The following is a 17,454-nucleotide window of genomic DNA, read 5'->3' as shown; positions in this document are numbered from 1 at the left end:
CAACAAATGCAAAAGCAGTAAGTGAAAAACAAAGACATAACAGACTGTAAAAACTCTTGAGAACATATAATGAAGCATAAGAGTGAATGTCACGACAGATTTATGTATGTTCCAGTTTCAGCAAAAACTGCTGAAGACAAATTTGAGAATATTTGTGTATCATACTTCTGGCACAATAGCAGGAACCAAAATAAATTATCCAGGAATAAGACATAAGAAACAGATTCAGGGTGTAAACAACAAGCTGAATAAGAATTTTGAATTAAAGCAAACTTTTCAAGCCAAAAGAAAAGGAGTTTTTTCAGCCTTGCAGAGCACTCAAGAACATTGTTGCTTTTTCATGAGTTTTCAGTATTTCACTTTTTTCCCCCTAAAGTTTCTAATTTAATTCTTGTGAAAAGTGTTTCTCAGAAGGTAACACATCATCTTTGTCAGGAAAGCTAACATTTTTATTTTTCATGAAACACACTCTCTGTATTTATGCACTATACATGGTACACAAAAAGCCTATTCCATCGATGTCAAGCCAAAAGAATAAATGAAACTACAAAGGGAATTCTAAAGATAATTTTTTTTTTCTCCCACTATCTTTTCTTTTGGTCTTAGTCTCAGTAGGAATTTTTGTGTCCCAAAAGACACACAAAAAAGTTTTCCCCAGAATCACACACCCTAAAGGTTGCTATTCTTAAATGCAACTGCTAGATGAGAAGGCTATGCCTTTTTTTATTTATTTTTTTTAACCTGTGGAAATAGCAGCTGTCATTGCCCAAAAAATGTTTAAGATTGAAAAAAATTGATATGTTTTCCAGATCTGTGTCTGACAACAGCTGGGTTGAAGTTGCTCCACAGTGGAGTCTCTCTTGTGCAAACACAGTGCTCTCTGGATAACTGGCTAGCTGAAAAAGTTCATAGACGTAGTCCAGCTGGCTGGACAAAAATGCACATCGCTCTCAGCTTATCTGAAGTAAAGCAAAATACACTGTCTTTGGCTGTTCTTGTTACACAATAACAGGAAGATTTAGGTGGGAAAAGAATGTTGCAGGTGGGAACAGAAAACTACAGAAGAGAAACTAGGGGCGGACTTGGTATTTAGGCAACTAACCAATAATGAGCTTAACTTTTGTAATATGTATGAGCTAATTATAACAAGGCATAAAAGGCAACTGTAAGAGACAATAAACGAAGTCTGCTGATCACTCATATTGAGTGACTGTGTCTTCCCTCCGTCGCGACAGTGCTCAGCATTAAATAAATACAATTTTTGTAAAGTAGGTGACATGAGATGGTCAATAGGACAAAGCAAAAAACTATAATGCATTTTCTCATGGAATTTTTCTCTGCCCTGATACCCTTTCCATCTTTTTGTCACAGCAAAGGATTCCTAAACTGGATCGCATCCTTCAGTTTCAGGGCTCAGTGAAAAGCTCAAGTGGAATAAACAGACTACATTTATTGCAAATGTAAATGCAACCTATGTACAATAAAAGTGATCAGTCTCAGCATACTTGGGTACCCCTGTTGCGAACGTGCGTTTGTGAGGCTTAGCATGCTCTCAACCAGCAGTAATCCGACTGAGAACTAAAGATGTTAATACTTCACATTGCCAGGTGCTGAAAGCAGGAACGTAGGTACTTCTGAAGAAAGGGCTGTGATGTTCTAACAGCACTGAACCACAGGAGGATTTAACAACTGCTTATGAAAGTTGCATTGCAGGATAGCTATTAAAATCAGACATCCTACTTGCTACAATCATCTATCAGCTGCGTCTAAAATCCTGCCCACCTTCTGTGTGTCATCTGGAGGAGATAAAGTTTTAATTGTGAGCGGGTGGTATAAAAAAAATAGAAAAAAAAGACAAGGCGCCTTCTGTCATTCCAAATTCCTTGTCCTATCTTGCTTGCTGTTTCAGTGGGTTTGTGCCAGTTGAAGTTTTGCAGGCAGCTTTTAAAAAGACAAAAAATATAAATAAAATCAATAGAAACAAATAATATCTAGGACAACAAAGAGCACACCATGAAGAATGCATTGCAGAGAATGGGAATAAAAAATACTGTGTATTGCAGCTTTTTCCCTTATATGCTTTGACTCTTTTCTCACCTAAGTTTCAAATAACTCCTAGTTTACTTGGTACCCATTACCAAATTACCTTTCTGCCTGTTTATTCTGCATTTGTAATTATGACATTAAGAGCTTCTTCCCCGTTTCCACTAAGCTACAGTATTAAACATCAGAAGCTCGTGTTTTGGGGTTCAGAATGGTTTCATTCATAATATTTTCATTCAGCTTTCCTGTTCAGTATTTTGAGTTGATAAGACTTGACATTTTTTTCAGCCATTTGAAATAAGCCTTGTTAAAGCAGTATTTATGTTACTGTAATAAGAACTGTCTTCAGACCATGATCACTTGTCATAGACGCGACAAATATTTGGTTCCCTTGGTGTGCTCTTTAGATATGATGATGAAGTCTTAAAATAACTTATCCTGTCTTCAATACAGTTCTTTTGAATTACTTTTTTTGCCTCTAAATTAAAAAAAAAAAAAACCAATGTATTTTCATACTGACAGCCCTGAAATTTTCATGCTGTGTCATGCAGACTGCAGCCCTCGGTGAGAACAGCGTTTCTGATCTCCGTGCCGCAGACAGACACTCACAGAGCCACTTGCAGAGGTCGGTGCCTCCCTTGCGTCAGCTGGCCTGCTTATCTTATGTTCCCAGCGTATCCCAGGGCCCTTCCTTCCAATGTATTATTAGTATAGTGGCTTTCTTGAAAGTCTCTGGGTCTTGTTTCCGAGTTTGATCCCCACCCCCCGTGCTGTTGTCAGTGCAGTGTCACTGCTATTTCACATGACTAGCAGTTGACAATTTTTCTCTTTGAAACTCCCTCTCTTTCAAATTCAATTTCCTAATTGTTTCATGGGAAAGGAACAGAGTCTCTGGCCTTTGTTTTATTATTTATATTTTGCGAAGGAAGAAACAAAGGCCTCGTAACAGAAAGAACTCCTTTAGGGATGAAGTTCAGGCAGACACATGATAGATGTCTAGTTCGTACTAGAAAAAAGAGAAATGCGTCTCTCCTGCAGATCCATGACCATCCGACTACTGGCTTAACCATCACAGCAAGACACAGAAAACAAGGTCTCACAAGGTCTTCAAGAAATCCTAATGTCCCTAAAAAAGACCTCTTTCCTCCTCATTTACCCTGACTGATAAATTCATAGGAAAAGTTTTCTGTTCTTTCAGTGCCTGATTTTGAACTTCATGCTCTTAGATTTCATCACATTTCTCTCACTCTAGTCATTACTTATGTTTCAACTTAGCGTCATCTGCAAATTTCATGGTTGCACATCAAATTCTTACCTCTGCCTCATTAATAACTACATTGCAGATACTATGTCCAAAAACTAATCACCATGCCCAAAGAGTGCTCCTGTTCATTTCTGTCTAACCTGATAACTGCCTCTCAGTTCAGGCTTCTGCAGTCTCCGCCTTGGCCACTCCACATCCACCCTACCAGGTAATTCTGGTCTGAATTACCATCGTCCCCATCTCCAGTAATATCCCCCATAGGGAATCAGTTCGCTTACTTCAGTTTAGATACACCAGGGTGTTGATTTACTCTTGTGTAAGAGATTGCAGTCATACTGGAACAACACGATCTGTTCTGGGTAGCACCACTCCGCAGTTTACCACACTTTCTATTTGTATTTATGTTCACAACTACGTCAAAAACTAACTTTGCATAGTATTGAGTAACCGTGCAGTTTAAGGGTAGTCATCCCAGCTGGGTATGAGTTGGTGCAATCCGGCTTACTTGGAAAGAATTTATACCAAAAGGATTTTTTTTCTATACAGTTTTAACCTCTTCATGTTCCCTACGCTTCCCTTACAGTCACGGAGGCTACCTAGCTTTGAAGGACAACATAACAGATGTTCAATCCACCCATCTGCTTTAACTAGGTCTGTAACCCCCTACAGACTCAAGACACACTGGCAGTCATTAACAACATGCAGCCCAAGATAGTTTTAATTACACAACCATGTATTCTTTTTTCAGGGGACTGTTGTTTCAGGTGCCACATGGGATGAATAGTATTCATGTCATAACCAGCAGTTCAATACCTTGTTTTCTCTATGTTCTTTGAAATGCAGCTCCATTTACCAGACATGGATGAAATCCTAGTTTTTGAAGATATTTTATGGAACCCATTTCTACAGCATCTGAGTGTTTGAATATTTAGCTTACCTTTACATAATCCACACAAGCAAATGACAGTTTTGCTTAAATTGGGAACTGAAATTAAGACAAAACAGTTTTAATAATCTTGGATGTTTAACTGAAAATAATGCAGACAGAACTTTTAACACATCAGGCATTCTACAGCACCCTGTAGAATTTGTGTAGGCAAATTGCAGCTTCCATCTATTTCAGATGTAACTATTCACACTCCCTATTTCTGAAAACTGAATGCAAGAACCTTACTGGACATTCAACAGGCAATAAATAAACAGGTCTAAACCACTGAACTTAATTAACATATCCATAGCCACCTATGAATGCTCTAGCACTAGGAGGAATAGAAGACTAAAGAAGAAAACAAGACACAGATTTTGAAAAAGAATCAAAACACTCAGTTTAGGTACAACAGTAAGCATGCAGATAAGTATTTTTGCTCGTATTCCTGGTATTACTGTAGAACACAGAAGTCTATAAGGACACCAGAAGTCTACAGTCCTACACGCAGACAGAAGATAAAAGTCAGCCAATAACTATTTAACGCACACTACCTCTGTTTCCTCTTCACTGCTGATATTTGGAATTTTGGGGTCAGTCATCCCAGTCAGTCCTTCCCTCCCAGTACAAGTCAGTTAGACTTGGAGACCTCCCCTTTGAACCTGCTGCCTCTCTGTAATATGAAGAGCTTCAAATCTATGGTTAATAGTTCTTTTCTGGTCAAGCATCTCCAAAACCACCAACCCTCTGCCCCTTGTTTTGATAAACTTTTCCTTCTTCGATACTTCCCTGGACCTGCAATTGTAAAGGGCTGTATCAAGATCATGGGCAAGGCACTTTTTTAGCTGTACTGCTCAGGCATGCCACCCCTGAAACTGGTTCCTGTCTCCTACATTCTGCATGTTCAATGTTTCGGTTGTTTGGCTTTTGGGGGTTTGGTTTTTGGTTTTTGGTGTGAGTTGGTTTTTGAGGTTTTTTTGTGGGAACTTCAGGAAATAGAGAATGATGACAGACCAGTTTAAGACTCCCAACAAAAAACACTTAAGTCAGTCTGAACCAGGTTCACTTTGCAACTTCGCAATACTTGTGAAAAGAGAGGGCATTAACTTTGAGTGAGAGGACAGGGTTGCTTACATGTTACCCAAAAACATTCATTAAATGAGTCCCAACCCTGACTGCTGTTCTGCTACAAGTCAAAGCTGATAGTCTAGACCTTGATCACAGCACTGTTGTATGGCATCCCAAATGTGTGGCATCAACAGGCAGACATCCAAGCACCACTTTTTCCTAACACAGAAAATACAGGGAAAATACTGTCTCAATATGAGAAGCTCAAAATACCAAACATAATTTGTAAAATGTAAACAGAACTGTTGTTCAAGGTGTTACAATATCTTCTGCATTGGAGAAGGAAAAATTTCACTCATTCCTTCCTTGGGTGTTGCTGAAAGCTCTTGAGATCAAAACACACAAGTTTGCTGTTTTCGGTTATAACAGAGAGAGCAGCTGGGAGCAACCTGGATGAGAAGCAGTTTCTCTTCTCCCACAGAGCCAGAGCCATCCATGGCTCTCATTCGCTCAATTTGGCCATCAGGCATGACCGAGAGCTAAGGGACGGTGGAACATTTCAGTCGCATGCATGGTATACAGCCAATCTCGCTTGTCCTTGGGACAGACACAGCTCGCAACTGTCCCGTGCAGACAGAGCTATGAGAGGTGGAAACCTCCACCGAGCATCTGTGTGATGCACGTTATCAGCAGTCAAATCTGGAAAGCTTTTCAGGGGAGCAAGACAACACACCCCTGAAATGAAACTCAACGCTTCCTCTTGCTATGCCAGAGTGAGGGTGCTGTGAAGGCTCATGGCAGTCGGTGTTCTAATATAGGCCAACGCAGCAGTCAGTACTCACGAATTCCTGAAGCCACCCACAACACCTGCTGTGGAAACTTTTATCCCAAATCTTTTCGCTTTACAAATTCCTAAGCTATCAAAATGGAAACCTGGAGTGGAAACACGACCTTCCCAGGGGGATCTGCCAGCCCAAGGAGCACCCCAAGCGTCAGCCCCAGCTCTCGATGCCTGCCTGCTCGGTGCCCCTCCTCTGTCGCCGCCTGCCCCGCGGGGACAGCGCGACCCTGGCTTCATTCCCACCGCCCTCCCCCAAGCCCCCTTCCCGGGAGCAGCCGCGGCCTCGGGGCAGTGCCGCGGTGGCCGTTGCCTCCCCGTGAGGCTGCGGCCTGCCGCCTCGCCGGGCAGCGCCAGCACCGAACGCGTCTTTCAGCCCCGCTGCCCCTCGCCCGACACCGGGGCCCAGTCTGGAGGCGGCTGAGGGGACTGCGGGACAGGGCGCCGGGGGCGGGGCGTGGGGGTGAGGGGATACAGGGATGAGAGGGCGGGGGGACGCGAGAATAAGGGGATGCGGGACTGAGGGAATGAGGGAATGGGGGACGAGGGGGTGAGGGGACGAGGGGGTGAGGCGCCTCCGCCGCCCTTCCCGCTCCACTTCCGGGTTCCCCGCCGCGCCCCCGGGCGCTGACGTCACCGCGCGCGGACCCCGGAAGTGGAGCCGGAGGGGGGCGGGCGGCGCCGCGCGCGGCGCCAGGACCCCAAGACGGCACCGCGTTCCCCGGTAACGGCGCCGCGCCCGCCCCGCCCCGCCCCGTCGGCGACGGGCGCCAGGTACGTGCTGCGGCCCGGCCCCGGGCCCGGCCCGCCACCTCCCGCCGGGACCAAGGGGCGCTGCGGGGCCGGTGCGGGAGGGGGGCGGCCGGCCTTCTCCCTGCCGGCGGTGCCGCGGCGAGCGGGTGGGGGCGGCGGCGCCCAGCCTTCCCTCGCAGCCCCTGCCCCGGCGGAAGGCGCCGGGCCCGTGGGGCCTGGCCTCTTGGCGGCGGCAGGCCCGCAGCGGCGGCGGGGCTGGAGGGGGGCGGCGGCGGCCGCCTGCGGTCGGGTCCCGGGCTGTCCGCGCCGGCCCCGTCCCGGCGCTGGGGGGCGGGTTTGGCGGCAGCGTGGTGCCCCGAGCCCCCCGCCACGACAGACCCCGTGCGAACGCCGACGGGGGACCGCCACCGTGTCACCTTCCCCGGGACCGGCCCGCGCTCTGTCCGCAGCAGCTCCACGTGTTTGCACCTTCTACGCCGCCCTTCGGTACCAGAGGGGCAGACGAACCAGAAAGCAACTATAATTTCCAATTTTCCAAATAACTTGAAGCTTCTTTTTTTTTTTTCCCCCTCCCCAGAATGCTCGCTCACAGTCATTGCTTGCAGCTCTTTGGTGCTGTCAGCTGCTTCCACAAAACAGGACTTGTCAGTTTTCCCTGTTACCTAACACAAGCTTTCTGTACGGTCATAAATGACAAAAAGTTATTGTGTGAGCATAATTCTCATGACTTGGTAATATACAGGTGGGCATGAGTGGTAATTTTTCATTCCTGCTTTTGCTTTCCTGGATATACGTGACTGAAAACTTCTTTCTGGAGTGGAGTTTCTCCTAGTTGGTCTGGCAGCTTAGAAGCCTCCATGAAACGTTTGTAATTTGAGTTATCCAGGTGTAAATGTAGGGAGATAATTTTTCAGTTTAAACTGTTGCTGTTACTTGGTTTTGGCTTGACAATAACTCAAAATTTGTTACTCTAAACCATCGGATGTTACACATCTCTAGTACCTTTTAAAAAAACAAGTGTTTTGCTTTTTAAAGAAGTGTTGGCTTCTTTTTTTCTTTTAAAGCTTAATTACTGACACTTTTGATGGAGAATGTACCGCTTTCCTTCCAGATAGTTAACTTCTGTGGCATTACCTGAGCCAAGCTGCTAGGTCTCCTGCAAGCCAGTTTAATGAGTCTTCACAAAATATAGCATCTGGTTTGCACTATTTCTATGTGAAGTTTTTGGCTAAGGTATTCAGTTTGAATAAGCAGGTAACAGACCTTGGTGAGGACACACCATCATTGGCCAAAGAGATGTTACATGAATAGTAACTTACATGAATAGTAATTACAGAGCTAACTGGATGTATTTGGGTTTAACTGCGTGGTGATTTGGTGATGCCTTGAAGAGTAGTGTGGTGGCAATATTTGCTTTTGAAGAAGCATAAGCACCACTTGTACAGCAAAAAAGATGGGGTCCTTTTAGTAACTGCTAATATTTTCTTGGAATTGTTAATGAGACTGTGAGTGAAGGAGGGTGGCAGCCGGTTGTGCTGCCCATGGTAAAGCTGCCTGATGATAGCTTGTTGGTTAGAGAATGCCTGTAGGATGTTAACATTAGACTATTTGTAATTATGTAGGAAAAAGAAAAAATGCTCTCTTGTAGGGAAGGCTACAGTATTAGCAACTGAAGGTACTGAACAGTGTAAAAGGGTATCACAGTGATAGCAATGTAAAATACAGAAAGCATGTCTTTATATGCTCCTCTGCATTTAGAAGTGAACAGTTCTGGTATTCTGAGTGCTTCAGATCTTCAGTGTCTTTCCAAAAAAGTAATAATCATTATTTGCTCGCGAGAGTACTGGTCTTCACAGGATAGCTGTAGACAGAAGCCCCAGGTGATGGCTGAAGTTACTGCATGCCTGTCTGCTGGAGGTCTGGTGTGCCACCCTTGGTGTTGGGCTGGGCACTCCCCTGCCCACCTCAGTCAAAACACGGTGGGTTAAGACAGGTGTAATATTTATAGTGTTAAGTTGACCTGACTCTTTTTTTTTGTCTGAAATAGGTTAGCAGATGCTGGTAGGCATAGGAATGAAATGAAAACTTCCAGCAGGCCAGCAGTACTGAGCAGCTGGAGGCGGACAAGGGCATCATCATTTCAGAAGCATCGTGCACACTCGGAGTGCTGTCTGCTTTACTGAAATACCTTTAATTATTTGAGTTTTCTCACCGCTGCCTGGATTTTGTCTGTTTTCTTTGGATTGCTTTTTCAGTGATGGTAGCCAATTATGACTATATGTTAATCTGCTAGTTGACTTGACCATGTTTTTTACTGAATTGCATTTTATGTACTGGTTAGCTAATGTTTGGAAGAGCTTCTCCTTATAATTACTCAGTGGGGATTTATCTGTTGGTCTCTGTTCTTTTAAGTTCACAACTTTTTCTTTCCTTTCCACCCCCCGCCCCACCCCCACCCCCCCCTCCCCACCCCCCGAAGACTCAATGCTGACTTTAGAGGTTTTGTCCATTCCAGGCTCTATAGAAAAAGTTCTGAATGCAACTCTGTTGCTGGTACTTTGAATTTGACCCACTGTTCCTTTGGGGAACAATGTGCTGTGGTGACTGAGGAGTTTTTTAGATTTACAATAGATTCCTGGAATTCTTTGAAGTAAAGCATACATACAAAGAATGAATTGATACCTCTTTTTATTTTTTTCCACTCGCTTACTGAAACAGATTGGTTAACAGTGGGCATGAAAACATGTGCTTATGGAATTTAATGCTGCCCTATGAGGGTGGTTTTTTGTGCTTTGGAAGGGACTTTTTTTTTTCTCTTTCTAAGTGTGATCATACATATATCTACTTAGCCTGTAGATCAGTTTCATAGGTTTGCACAGGGTGGAATTCCTGAACTATAATTTAATGGGTTTAAAATGTGGGGTTTTTTCATGGATGTTGTGTTTTAAGTGCTGTGGCTATGGTATGTGTTATATGTGTATACATGCACGCACCTTTTCATTTTTTGAGAGGAAGGCTCTGGAGTGATGACTCTGTGAACTTACTGTTTAACTACTCACAGTGTTTCTTACGCTGTTCTCATAATGTGACTGAGTCTTACTGGAAGGTGAAAAGGTAGAGTGTTCAATTTTGTATAATCTTTGCCTTTCTGCTCAGCTCACCATCATGTACTTACTAATGCTAGTTTTGGAGTGATTTTTGTTTTATGGCTGCTTCTAGGAATTAGACTGGGACCCACAAGTTGTTTCCGTCCTGCTCAGGACCTGCTCTGTTGACAGAGTGCCCAGGGTGCAGTTTCACAGCCCGTTTACATTACGTCTCCACTGCTGGAAGGGGCAGCATGCCTCTCTTCTTCCTGCCCCATCCCTCCTGGATGTAGGAGAGATCAGCTGGCTGCATAGTGAGCTGGGTAAGGAAGCTGATCCAGCTGATACAAAACTAGAGATATATAAAAAGCTCCTTTCTCAATTGCAGCAGCTTGCTCACTAGTACAAGTGCCGTCATAAGAAACAATGTGAGACTGTAGTAGGGAGTGGAGAGGCTGGAAGAAGGGCTGAAAGTGTTGTATTGTAGGGACGTGGATCGTGAATCTGCAGCCTGTGTTGCCTTGCACTTGAACTTACCGTGCGGAAAGCCCCTCTACCAGTTTCCTGAGCAGCCTGCTCCTATTAATTAATTATTAATGATACTGCTGCTGAGGATGGTACCCCGCTCTGTGGCGCAGTGCAGTCTTCATGCAACCACTTGTATTCTGGTTTCATTCTCCTGGATAGTCTCAGCTTGCAGCTTGATGGAGCCTCTCTGGTACTGCAGTTTGTATTCTGTTGAGTGGGTATCCAAGGAGGAAAGATGAACTGTGTAGAGCTTATCAGGTTAATTTTAGGTGTTTCTGCTTTACAGTTATTGTAGTTTCTGTATTCTGACTGCCTGTTGCCCAGCAGAAGTTGAAGGGGACCAGCCTGTGCTAAGCCTGCTAATACAGACGTTTGAGGCTTGGAAGTAGTAATTTTTAATACTTATCTGAAATAAGTGTTGTCTTAGCAACTGCAGTATTAGCTGAATCAATATATTTAGTATGGTGGTAAATTTAGGATACTCATCTGTGAGCAAATAGGGTTTTTTTCTCAGGTAAACGAAAGAAAATTTTTATCACCTTTATCATCTCTCTGGAAGCAGAGATGATGGTTAAAATAAGAATTAGTGGTACACATCGTCAGTTGGGCTGCAGATTAACCAGTTCCACTGTTGACTGGCAATAGGTCCATGCCTGAAGGAGCAGTGGTACTGAATGTTAGTGTTTGTGTTTCTTGATGCTTATGCATTTAAAGTCAGGCCCATCAGGTTACATCGCTCAAGTTTCTACTTTTGGTGGTGGTGGGTGTAGTTTTTTCATTATCAGTTGTTTATAAGAAAGATTTTCTGTCTACTGCCAATTTCAAGTAAAAGTTTAAGCTAAGTATTTGGGTTTTTTGAGAGGGACATACTGAAAAATGCTTTCAACTGTATGAAAATATTCTTGATTACTCTTAAGTACCCCTAGGCATCTCCAAGATGTAGATAAGAAATATGAAATTTAATAGGAAGATAGCTTTGGAAATTGCAAACTATTTCCCAAGACAGCTAGTCTGGATTTGTCTGAATTATAAGCTTCATAAAGTTGCCATTTTCCATTTGCAATTAAATCTTTTAAAATATTTGTTTTGAATTCTCTGGACATTTCAGCTGCAAGGTACATACTCTGCTGGCCTACTGAGCTTTCTTCACTGTGTCAGCTTTATGTGGTGTGCATGACAAAAGCCTCTGGTGGGTCACAGGAAAAATGGGTTCTTATGTTTCTCATCATCCCTTAACTGAGGTATATTTTGGCTTACGAACAGGCATAACGGACCACATTCTTGTTTTATTTCTGCTGCATGCTGGGAGCTAGCAGGTCTGTTGCATTTTGCAGCCATTGTATACCTCTGTGCTTGAAGGAAAACTATCATGGTTTTTAGAGTAATAACTGCTTGTCTGAGAAGATGGACAAGGCGATTCTGATTGATCATGTTGTTAATCTGCCAAGTAGTACTCTCCAGGTTGTCTTGAACATTCCATTGAACACCAAACCCAACACATAAGGTAGTGGTTATAGTTTGTTTTGAAGTTCTGCAAACCAGGCTTTACAAAGCCTTGAAATGCACGTTTAAGTGAATGTCATATTTGTGCGTAGCACCTTTAGCGTATAACAATACAAATCTGAGTCTTCTTGTTTAACTGAAGACTGTGCTAAACCATATTCTTGCTTTGCTTTATTCCTTCATATCCAAAGCACTAGAGTATAGCCAAGCAACACTGAAACCACCTAGCTTTTTTTTTTAAACAAATGAGCATGTAATTCCTCTTGCAGAACATGTGTACTATAAACCCATCTCAAGAAATAAGATGTTGAGTAAGTGCACTAGATTTAAGTAAAAACAGGCACCACAGTAAAAATGCAACCAAAAGTATTTTCAGAGGAAAAATATGTTAACAGAAGACTTGGTAGTGAGAGAGCCATTATATAAAGGCATTATGGAAAGATGGTGAAATGAGGGATAAATAGGTGTGCTCATGCACACAATCTGTATCTCTCTTGAAGAATAATAGTCCCTGTACTGAAAGAGTAGCTCCCCACTGAAGCATATGATTAAATTCTGTGAATAAAATCTGAATCTGTATATTGATAACTCTCGAGATGCAAGACTGTGTTAACATAGCTGCCCACCACCCAAGCCAAGGGGAAAGATTTCAGGGCAGGCACAGCCATCAAAATCAGTAAAGCAATTATAAATTTAAGCTCTTATTTGATACATGGTAGTCAATAAGTCAAAAATTAGTGGAGGTTTCTTGATACTTTATTTTAAATGTTTGTGTTTTGGAACAGCAGAGTTTGAAATTTGGAAGAGTAAACTGTTGCCTATCACAATAATCATTTATTGAGTCCTTCTTTTGCTTTGTCTGTGTATCTTTCTTCCCCATGTTGGCAAATCAGGCGAAGAGTTTTCAGGTGGCAGCTGTATGTTCCAGCCTTGTTCTGTCACCTTGGTTGCACCAGGTAATGAACAAAATCTGAGAACTGATAAGTTAAAAATATACTCTTAAAAGGAAAAAAAAAAAAAAAAAAAGAGGAGGGAAAGAAAGGAAGATAGTTTTAACTCAGATCAGGTCCCTGTTCTGGTGTAACTCAGATCTGATTCTCTGTACCGGTTCACTATGCATTGCTACATACAGTTCTGTCAGTGCAGCTGAGGGGGTAGCGTGGGTAGGGGGTGGGACCGCTTAAGTCATTTTGCAAAGATGTGTTTGGGAATATGTCCTTTGATTCTAAGACCTGGGGGCAGGAACGGTCTTTGTTCTGTATTTGTTCTCTAAGACACAGTGGGGTACTTGTTATCTGTCCGGATGAAGTTGAACACAGCTTTCCCTTGGGTTGGATTTAACATTTCTCAGCATAAGAAATTGTCTTCAATTTTTAGAAATTTCAAGCTTGTTCTGATAATGGCAGCATGAAAGCTCCAGGTTATCTCACTCAGTGTTATGTCCACTGTGATAATGGAACTTTTATTTCCAACAAGTTGCAATAGATGCTTAACCACCATGCTATGGGAGATTTCATATCTGTAGCAAACCCCAGCTAGTATCCTGACTAGTACTTTATTTCTTAAGACATGGTTTTCTGTTGTCAGTGACTCAGAAACGTACAATGACATTTTTGGCACACAGTGCCATTTGTTCTCCATTGTTGCCCTTCCTAAATAGGTTTTATCTCTTGATTCTAGCATTACATTCTTGTGAATCATCCCACCAACTTCACTAATATCAGATAAGTTGAATGTATGTTCCTGCAGGAATGCTCTAAGTTTTTGTTAATATCTTCCCAACGTCATTCTGTGGGTAATTAAAAGATTTTTTTAAAAATTGCCTTTTAATTCTTTATTTCGCTAGTTCTATTCTCCTTGTCTTTCTTTCTGGTGAATATTTAAGTAGTCATAAAAATTAGGGTAACTCTCTAAGGAGTAAATGTGAAAGGACCACGCCAAAATAACCAGCAGTTTGAATTCTTGCATGTGTGAGGTAGTAGGTTGAGGCATAAGGCAAGGAATAGAAATACACTGAGATGGAATGTCCAGTTCCTTATTGATACCAACCCATACCTGCATTTTCTTCAGATGAGGGAGAAAGCTGTTACTTCATTTGTATCAGATAGAAATTGAATTTTTCAAAGCTAGTAGCACATTCCTTTGAGAAGCTCAGATTTTGCCTACCCAGAGATATCCAGAGGAAACATTTAAAAGAACATTATTTAGAAAATTCCTGAGAACGACAATCTTTGGAGAGTACTGCCAGCAGGAATATAAGGAAACTTTACACATGTGGTAGTAAACTCTAGCTTTCCAGAAAAGGAGCATGATGTAGATAATCTAGCATTTTTTCTTTGTTTTGCTAGTACTAAATTGCATTTACCTTCTGTTCTCTGTAGCAGCATAGGATAGTAGATAAATAAATTCTAATGTTTTATATTATGGGAAATGCTGGTAGATACACCCCTCAAAAAAATTTACCGTGGGGGTGGTCAAACAAGGGAATGAGGCTCAGAAATTGTGGAATCACCGTAGTTGCACGTGTTTGGAACGTGACTGGGCAAGTGCCTGAGTGACCTGTTCTGGTAAGACTAGCTTTTTCAGGAGGTTAGGCAAATTGGCCACCAAAGGTCCATTCCAGTATGCGTGATGCTGTGGTGCAGTACCTTTGTGTCTTTTGTTTCTTTTGGGTAAGAAACATAATAATTGGTGTCCTGGTTTCAGCTGGGATGGAGTTAATTATCTTCTCAGGAGCTCATGCAGTGCTGTGTTTTGGCTTTGGTGTGAGACTGTTCAGTTCCTCAGGCCTTGCTGGCAAGGAGGCTGGAGGGGCACAAGGGGTTGGGAGGGGACACAGCCAGGACAGCTGACCCCAACTAGCCAGAGAGGGATTCCATACCGTGGGACATCATGCCTGGTATATGTACCCGGGGGGCTGGCCGGGGCAGGCAGGGCATTCTCGGGCACTGGCTGGGCATCGGTCAGCAGGCGGTGAGCAGTTGTGCTGTGCACCGCGTGTTCCTTTCCGCCTTTCCCTCCGGATGTTATTCTTTCCCTCCCCCTTTCCATTATAACTGTTATTGTCATCGTTGTTATTGTTCTTACATTTTTATTCTATTTCAACTATTAAATTGTTCTTATCTCAACCCCTGAGTTTTACATTCCTTTCCAAGTCTCCTCCCCATCCTTCTGCGTGAGAGGGGAGTGAGCGGAGTGGCTGTGTGGTGCTTTATTACCAGCTGGGGTTAAACCATGGCACTTGGCAAGGTCTATGTTTGTGTCTGGTATCAACTTCAGGTTTAGTATGTAAAAATCTCCAGTGGTTCTACCTGTACAAGACATACTGTGCCCTTTTGGTTGGTTGGGCATATCTACCAGTGCCATAGAACAACCGAGTGTGCTTGTTCTGCTACTGGGCTGTGGTGAGGGTGACAGTTGGAAGTGGACAGCAGGGAATTTGGTCTGAGGAGAATGCTCAGTGGCTTTGTTATTGCCATGCTTGTTCTGTAATGACCAGATGAATGGAACCTGGGGACTGAAGCGGAGTAGACTAGGGGAAGTTTGGAATGAGGAGTTGAGCTGGCAGTGTCTTTGTGGAAGCACTTGAAAGTACGAGTGAAGACAGCTTGGGGAGAGGGTTGGAGTGGCACTAGGAGCTCTCAGAGTGGAATGTGGCCAAGTGGGACTAGGAGCTTGTGAGAGAGGTCATAGAAGATGATTGAGAAGCACTTAAATACAGGGGATGAGGAACTGAGGATGGGAGAAACTGTAGGGTCATACTGAAGGCTCAAGAGAGGAAGGTCAGACAAAAAATTGAATAGTTCCTTATCAAGTGAGTGCCTGTATTCTACGCATTGACAGATGCAGAAGTGCAACGAAAAAAATTAAATGTGATTATGGCATCTGTACAGGGTTTGTACAAAACACTGGCAAGGTTTTGGCAGTGAGGGGCTGCAGGGGTGGCTTCTGTGAGAAGCTGCCAGAAGCTTCCCCCATGGCCGACGGAGGCGACACCAGCCGGCTCCGGGACGGCCCCGCCGCTGGCCCAGGCCGGGCCCGTCGGTGGCGGTGGCGGCGCCTCCGGGGTAACGGCTCTAAGAAGGGGGAAAACCCGCCCCGTGCAGCCGGGGCTGGAAGGGCGGCACCGTGTGAGAGCCGCGGCCCTGCGGCCCCCAGGGACCGCGCTGGGCCCGGCCGGGCCTGGGGGGCTGCGCCCCGCGGGGGCCCCGGGCTGGGGCGGCGGTGAGGAGCTGCGGCCCCCGGGAAGGGCTGGCGCTGGGGAAGCTCCTGGAGAAACGTGTCCCGCGGGGGGACCCCGGGCTGGGGCTGCGCAGGGTGTGAGGAGGACGGAGCGGCAGGGACAGCTGAGGGACTGACCCCAGCCCCATTCCCTGTCCCCTGCGCCGCCGGCGGGGCGCGGGGAGAGAAACTGGGGGGGAAGCTGTGCCCGGGCGGAAGGGAGCGGTGGGGGGAAGGTGCCTTTAAGGTTTGACTTTATTTCTTATTTTCTACTCCGATTTGATTGGTGGTAAATTCAGCTAATTTTCCCAAGCCGAGTCTGTCTTCCGGATGACAGGAATTGGTGGGTGATCCCCCTGTCGTTACCTCAACCCTCCAGCCGTTCCGTTAGACTTTCTCTCTCCTGCCCAGCTGAGGAGGGGAGTGATGGAGTGGATTTGGGGGGCACCTGGCCTCCAGCCAGGATCAACCCCACATGCTTTCATTTTGTAAATGACGTAGAGAGTACATTTATTGATTTTACAGAGAATACCAGGCTGGGAGGGGATTCAAGTTCTCTGAAGAATAAATTTAGAATTTTAAATGGCTTAGAAAAATTAGAGAAACAATGGAAAAGAAATAATGCCTTTTAACAGGGCAAATGCTAAGTGCTGTGCTTATATTAGATAGTTTCCTACATAAATACAAAATAGCAGTTATTCTACAAAAAAGAATCCCAGATTTTTAGGTGAATCATAGTCTGAACATGCGTCAGTAGCACGCTGCTGTTGCAATAAGGGTAATCATTCTTCTCGGATGTATAGTTAGAAGGGACATATTTAAACATGTCACATGGTGATTTCATTCTACTCCACATTGCTTGGGCTTCATCAGTTTTGGGTATCACATTTAAGAAATGGTTTGAGCTGATTTCGGCTAGGGGAAAGCTACAAGAATCTTCAGAAGTCTAGGGAAAAAAAAGTGCAATGTGGAAAGGTAGAAAGAGTAGTTTGCTCAGACTGGAGGAGACTGAGGGAGATATGAAAACAGTTTGCAGGTACAGGAAGGGATGCTACGAGGAGAAAGGGTATAAACTTTATAAGTGTCAGGAAGTAAAATGCTGTGGCAAAAGTTAGGAAAAATATTCTCCTGAAAAGAGTAGTTTAATGTTGGAATAGATTTCTGTTTACAGCCAAAATACTCCTACTGAGTCAGATGTTTAGTTTAGTTGTCACTAATGCTGGGG

General features: G+C 44.0%; 1 protein-coding gene across 2 annotated transcripts in view; it reads left to right on the top strand.

The window, feature by feature from the left end:
- Window positions 1–6,793: 6,793 nt before the first annotated feature.
- The window catches only part of FAM172A (family with sequence similarity 172 member A), a 270,192-nt gene continuing 259,531 nt past the window's right edge, over window positions 6,794–17,454 (top strand). For both annotated transcript variants that reach the window (XM_040579311.1, XM_040579314.1), the window contains exon 1: window positions 6,794–6,912. The gene's annotated coding sequence lies outside the window, so the exon portion shown is untranslated. The remainder of the gene's footprint in view (window positions 6,913–17,454) is intronic.

The sequence above is a fragment of the Falco naumanni genome, chromosome Z (genome assembly GCF_017639655.2).
Source record: "Falco naumanni isolate bFalNau1 chromosome Z, bFalNau1.pat, whole genome shotgun sequence".
Lineage (NCBI taxonomy): Eukaryota > Metazoa > Chordata > Aves > Falconiformes > Falconidae > Falco > Falco naumanni.
The sequence above is the reverse complement of the archived record's forward strand: the minus strand, read 5'-3'. Positions and strand labels throughout refer to the sequence as shown.